This window comes from Dendropsophus ebraccatus, chromosome 10, assembly GCF_027789765.1.
Source record: "Dendropsophus ebraccatus isolate aDenEbr1 chromosome 10, aDenEbr1.pat, whole genome shotgun sequence".
Classification (NCBI taxonomy): Eukaryota; Metazoa; Chordata; class Amphibia; order Anura; family Hylidae; genus Dendropsophus; species Dendropsophus ebraccatus.
Window position 1 is genome coordinate 24,240,910 of NC_091463.1, and position 6,617 is coordinate 24,247,526.

General features: G+C 42.7%; 1 protein-coding gene across 2 annotated transcripts in view; it reads left to right on the plus strand.

Annotated features, from left to right (window-relative positions):
• ASTN2 (astrotactin 2) overlaps positions 1-6,617 on the plus strand; it is a 526,582-nt gene that overhangs the window by 353,087 nt on the left and 166,878 nt on the right. The window lies entirely within an intron of this gene.

The window sequence follows — 6,617 nt, forward strand, 5'->3', positions numbered from 1 at the left end:
GGCGCATCAGCGCGCGCCCGCATCAGAGCTTCCCATAGCCCACAGTGAAGCGAGCGGCCGTAGCCACTCTCTTCACTGTGTGAACTGACAGGTCTTTCTGCGGCCTGAATTCCGGCCGCAGAAAACTGACATGTCAGTTGTTTGCGGCGGTGTATGGGATCCCAGCTGGAGCGCATACAATGTGTGTATGCTCCGGCTGGGATCCCATAGAACAACAGGCATTGTTCCACCGCAGCAACAACAGCCGTACTTTTACATAGTGTGAACATAGCCTAAAACTGCTAATGTATGCACTGCTGTTGGTTACACAGGGTGCTCCTGAATATAATACTATGCATAGGGGTTGTTACAATGACAACACGATTGAGAACTGTGAAAAAAAAGGTAAAACTAGGAAACCCCATGACAGTCAGCAACACACAACATTTACTAGACTGGTCTCCATTTTGCTGGTAGTATATTACATTATTTGTAGGTTATGTGTTCCTTATGTTTCTTGCTATCTGTGAGGTTCTTTGATTTTTCACGATTTGTTCATTTTATTATAAATGTAGCAGAGCTGCTTTTGCTATGCCATTTCAAGGTTTGTTATGACTAGACATGGTCTACACATATAATTATAAGAATTATTATGGATGCTTATGATATTGGTGAATCATAGCATTGCATCTCCTCCTACTTATGCATATTCATCTATTCATTAGTAGCCAGGTCTCTCTCTTTGGACAACCTTACACTTGCGCAGTAATGGCGCCCGTAGGGGTCTGGTTCAAGCAGGTATATTTGGCTACTTATGCATAAGTAGGAGAGGATGCAAAAGCCAGTGGGTGGGCGAGTGTGATGAGGGGCTCAGCAGACCTCCCAGCGTATGGCCCAGTCGCTGCGCCCCCCCCCCCATAGCTATGCCAAAATACCAACGTTGACAACCAGCAAGGTACATAGGTCTTCCAGTTCCTGGGGGGACCAGTACAGGCACAAAACATGCAAGGGGTCCCTATGGGTTATGAGGAGATACAAAATATCACATCAGAACAGAGAAAAAAAGAAATATAAAGAGGTGGTTGATATAAAAACATTTATTCAAGAAAAGTCCATATCTTTTATACTTTCTTGGTGGATTTAGTAAACTTAACAGAAACTCAGAGCAAATCATGAGAGTAAAAAAAAAAAAATAGGAAAACAAAACAATGTAATGAAACCACAAATTCAGACAGGAGTGACATTGATTTCCTAAGGATTTAAATTAACTTGTTTGTGTTTCTTTCCCGAATTTCTTCCCCGTTGTCAGCCGATACATTTTGTTGGTGTGTTTTAAGGCTATCGCAGTGTAATTGTGTTGCCTTTATTTAGAAATGTCTTTTTTCCCTTTACAAAAGCTTTATGCCATCAATTCTGAATAAGATGATGATTTCTTTAAAGCAAATGTACCTGTTGTTCAACTGAGTTTTATTTTTAAATTTTTTTTTTACTACAGTCACTGGTCGGCGCCAGCCAGATACCGGTGGCATGGTCCATTTTTTGAAATGCTGCCTGATCCTTACAATTGGTGGCGGTTTCTTCATTTGCACTGACCACTCTATGCAGTGGTAGGAGGGTCCGGTACCCCCAGTGTAATGATATCCCCTCCCCTTGGTGACGTACCTCCTTTAGGATCAAGCCTGGCCACGTCACTGGAGGGAGGGGATATGATTACACTGGGGGTGCCAGGCTCGTCTCCACTGCTTAGAGCGGGCTGATGCATATGAAAAAAACAGCGCTGATCATGAAAACCAAACAGCATTTTGAAAAATGGACCACACCACCGGGATCTTACTGCTGGCGCCAACCGAAAATGAAAAAAAAACTTAGTAAGGCTGAGTTTACAGTGCATTTTTGTTGTCTGTTAAACGTAAACGTTAAGACTTTGTTTACATTCTGTAAACCAACGGCCTTTGTATTACAGTGCAGGGACTGGCCAGTATGTAGTATGTTTTCACGGCCGATGCAGTATGGGTGGTAAAAAAGGTATCTTTTTACTACTTGGGTATCTTCGCATGTACCCGCAATCCAATTAACCATTGACCACAATGTACGGTATGTCTGGGAGCCATACTTTACACTGTGTACACAGACTATTTTCTACAGCCGCTGTTCACCAAGCTGTGGCCATAGAAAATAGACCTGTAAATTATTTTCGCTGGCCGTAGTGAACAACGGCCATAGTGTATACATTGCGTTTACATTGCGTTTACACGGCAGTTGTCCCATTGAAGTCAGAAACTGACATACAGTGACATAAAGGTCAATATACTTACCAAATCGCTCCCGGTCCCGTCCCGGATCCCGTTTTTGACATGGAGAAATCGACGATTCTTCTTCTCGCGCCCATTATGGTAATGAGCGCCGCCGGGTCCGAAGTCCAGCCTTCTCCCCGCCTCCGACACTTGATTGACGCCGTGTCCTCTTCCTCCTCGTCTTCTTTCTTCTCGTCGGATCCCGCGCAGGCACCGTGACAGTCGTTTTGGGCGCATGCGCAGTTCACAATCGAAGCCGCTCCGCAGCCTCACTGTTTACTGCGCGTGCGCCGATTGTCTCGAACATGTATCCTGTTTACCGCGCAGGTGCAGAAGAGGTGACGAGACCATCGCAACGGCACTTGCGCGGGAATTTGTCAGAAGACTGAAGACGTCAATCAAGTTCCAGGAGGCGTGGATGGGCGGCGACGAGAAGAGGACCTCAAGTTGAACTCGTCCGTCGTTTCCTATGGACGTTGGACTCATCTCAGCTCATTACCATAATGGGCAGGAGAAGAAGAATCGGCGATTTCTCCGTGTCACTGTATGTCAGTTTCTGCCGGAGGCCACGGGGTGAATGGTTCCCTTTAATTTAATTAACAACAGTCGTTCAAAAAACTGCCATTGTTAATGAAATTAATCCAATGTGTGAACATAGCCTTACAGGGAATATTGCTGTCCATTAAACATAAACAGTTGAAGGGAAAAAAATTGATGCAAAAATGGACAGTAAAAACAGATACTGTTGTATGCCATACTGCAGTATCCACTTTCCACTGACTTTTTTTTTCTAATTGTACACAGAAATGTGTGGCCATGTTTTTATGTACTTTGCAATGAAACGCACGGAAACATTAAAAGTGATGGAAAAAATGCAGTGTGAACCTAGTTAAACGCAGTGAAACATAGTAAAATTACATGTAGAGAAGAAGGAGGGTGAAAAAATATATTAAATTTACATTTCCTCTGTTAAAGGGTTACGTAAGTGACTAATCAGATGGAAAATGTGATACTTTAATGAATTATTGGAAAAGCGATTAATAGTTCATGAGTTCCATCAAAGTTTAGTGAGTTGACATAGCTATTGCTGTACTACAAGTTAAGAAGTAGTTGCTAAAATAATAAAAACTAGTTAGGTTTTACCTTTGTTACAAGTCGCAAGTCACCAAATCATAACGAAAAACAAATGTTCCTTTCCTTGATTTCGAGGCACCCTTAAAGAGGACTTGTCAGGTCCCCAGGGTCTCACATATACCAGCCCCAGGGCCTAACAGGTGAGAAGAAGAGCGATTCAGTGCTGCTCTGCTCAGCTACATGCGCTATAACATAGAAATTTAACAGCGGACAGCGGTGGCAGCAGAGAGCACTGTGTCAGATCGGAAAGAATACACCACCTCCTGTAGGGCATGCCAGAATACCCCTTTAAGTTCATTACACACTCCTCCCACCCTAACTGGCTTGATTGACAGCTTGAGCGCAGGGAGAAGCTGCTCTGTCCCCTGGATACCAGTCACGGACCACGCATTCACAGTTCTTTTATTACCTCTATGTAGTATTGCATAGAGCTGAGAAAAACTGTGTCAGAACAGTGTTCTTTTCACCTGTCAAGTCCTGAGGCTGGTGTGTGAGGCCCAGGAGGCCTGGCAGGTTCTTTTTAATAGCAGGAAATAATTGACTCTTAATGATTAATTTTTTCCAAGTGATTAATTGGGTGGGGAGTGTAATTATTCTTCTGTTTATTCGTAGGAGAAAAGATTCTGCCCACCTGTAGATATATGTGATGTCCCTTGTCAGAGTCAGGAGAGTAGATTTTAGTTAATTAACGTTTCGATTGGTAAAAATGTTTTTCTCGAAAACCAGATGAAATGCATCTAAAATATAAAAGTATAACTTTTTTCATCCCTCATTATTTGGTATTGAGACAAAACAAACATGATATTGTACTTCGTATGAAATTTGTTTAGATTTTTTTTAACCTTCCGGAGCTTTAATTTAGTTATAAGTTTACTCTTTGTTAGGCCGGTTTCACACTTTGTAAGACACCGGCCGTTCTGTGACTTGGCCGTGTCACAGAATGGCCGGGGTTAGATGATCTTCATTTCTGTTGAATTAGGATGCGGGCGCATCTGTGTGCCTCTGCAACCCAATTCACCATTGCACACAATGGAGAGTGTGGCCGGAGCCGCACTCTCCATTCTGTGAACTGACATGTCTGTGCAGCCGCTATTCAATGGGGCAAGTTGTAATGCTGGCCGGATTGTATACTATGGGGGACATTTTTCTGCACCGTACTTAAAAATGTCCCCGCAGCTCCGACAGTTCGGAGATTTATGTAGAGGCGGACTGCGGACTTGTGTGCAACAAGGAAACCTCAGAGCTGGAGTAAGTTTCCTTTCTATTTTCTGGCAGAAAAAATGATGAATTAAGCAAACTCTGAGTCAGCGCCCCCCGTTCCGCCCCTCCACACCCCCTCCCTGCCCCCCCTGATGCACCAGATGGAAAATGGCCAGATGCAAATATTTATTTGCAAAACGTCCATTTGCAAATAAATGTATTTGCATCTTGCCATTTTCTGACGAAAAATAAGCTTTTTTTCATTGATAAATGTCCCCCCGTGTGTATACATACCGGCCAGGATTCACTCTGACTTCTATGCAACATATCTTTTGTATTAATTCTGGCCGTTGTTGAAAATTGCAACAACGAACGTGATTAATACAAAAAATACGTTGTGTGAACATGTAACTGTAGATTGGTATAAGGTACCCTTCTTCCTTTTGTGGATAATTTAAAGCGTACCTGTCATGTTTTTTTTTATTGCAGAAATCAGTAGTATAAGCGATTTTAAGAAACTCTGTAATAGGTTTCATCAGCCAAAAAAGCCTCCTTCTGTACTCAAGAAGCAATCTCCCAGCCTCCCCCCCCTGACTTCTTATCTGTGCATTATCAGGCAAACACGTCTTCATTACAGAGAAGCCAGTGAAGACAGGTTCTGGTCTCTCCATTGTAAGCCTATGAAGGGGGAGGGGCTGAGGGAGATGAGGGAGCAGGAAGAGGTGACATAAAGGTCAGCTGTTTGTAGACTGTCTGGGCACCTAAAACGCTAAATTCAGGTGTCAGAAAGGTCAGTGCTTATCTATGAACTTACTGAGAGAAGATTGCAGGGTGTTGTGCTGTGCAGAAATCCTGCGTGCTCAGTCACTCCTAACAGCCCCTCCCCTCTCCATAGCCACATAATGGACAGAGAAATCCTGCTTCATTTGATGTGAGGGGGGAGGCTGGGAGATTGCTTTTTCACTACAGAAGGAAACTCTTTTAGTACATAAAACCTATTACAGAGTTTCTTAAAATCGCTTGTACTGTTGATATTTAATGTTTTCAGAAAAATGGCCCTGAAATGACGGTTATGCTTTAAACAAATAATGTGCTATCCACTTTGCAGTTTAAGGCCATGCTCTCACACAGTATTTTTGCTCAGTATTTTGGTCACAATTTTGCAACCAAAACCAGAAGTGGATTGAAAACACAGAAAGCCTATGTTCACACACTGTTGGAATTGAGTAAATGGCCCCCGTTTAATTGGAAATAATTACCGTTATTTTAAAACAGTGGCTGTTGTTTTAAAATAACGGCCACTATTTGCTGTCAAATGACGGCCATCCACTCAATTTCAACAGTGTGTGAACAGAGCCTTTCTGTGTTTTCAATCCACTCCTGGTTTTGTTTACAAAATACTGAGCAAAAATACTGTGTGGGAACATAGCCTTACTTAATAGACCCTAACTCAGATATGGTTTACTTGAATGCTCCTACAGAATTAATTTGTCATAATCCTAGGGTTATTGGGTCCATAAGTTACTGGTAAATTTACAACTTAAATCACTGCTCCCCCGGTTGGGGCATGGAAATGGAGCTGCAAAAGTTGTTGACATGCTGCCCTACCTTTTCCACAGTCACTCATGCTTGATTGACACATTTGGCTTTGCATAAAGTTCCTAGCCCTCAGTATTTTCATCAAGTGTGACAAGAAAGAGGGTGGGGCATGACTACATGACTACGTGAACTGCTATTCCTCCCCTATATCTTAGCCAGCGGCGGAGAGCAGTGATTTAACTTGGATTTTACAACATTGAGGAATCAGAGGTAACTTTTGAGCACAGCATCTGAATGCTGTTACTAGGTTCTAAGGAGTGTTGGTACTCCTTAAGGGATCTGACATATTCCCTTTAATTAGACATTTATACAACCTGATCGAGGTAGTAGAATCAAATTATTAGATACCTTCTTCCTACAGAGATGGGTGGGGGGTTGGGATAACCCATTTTTCTTTTCGGATCTCACCAT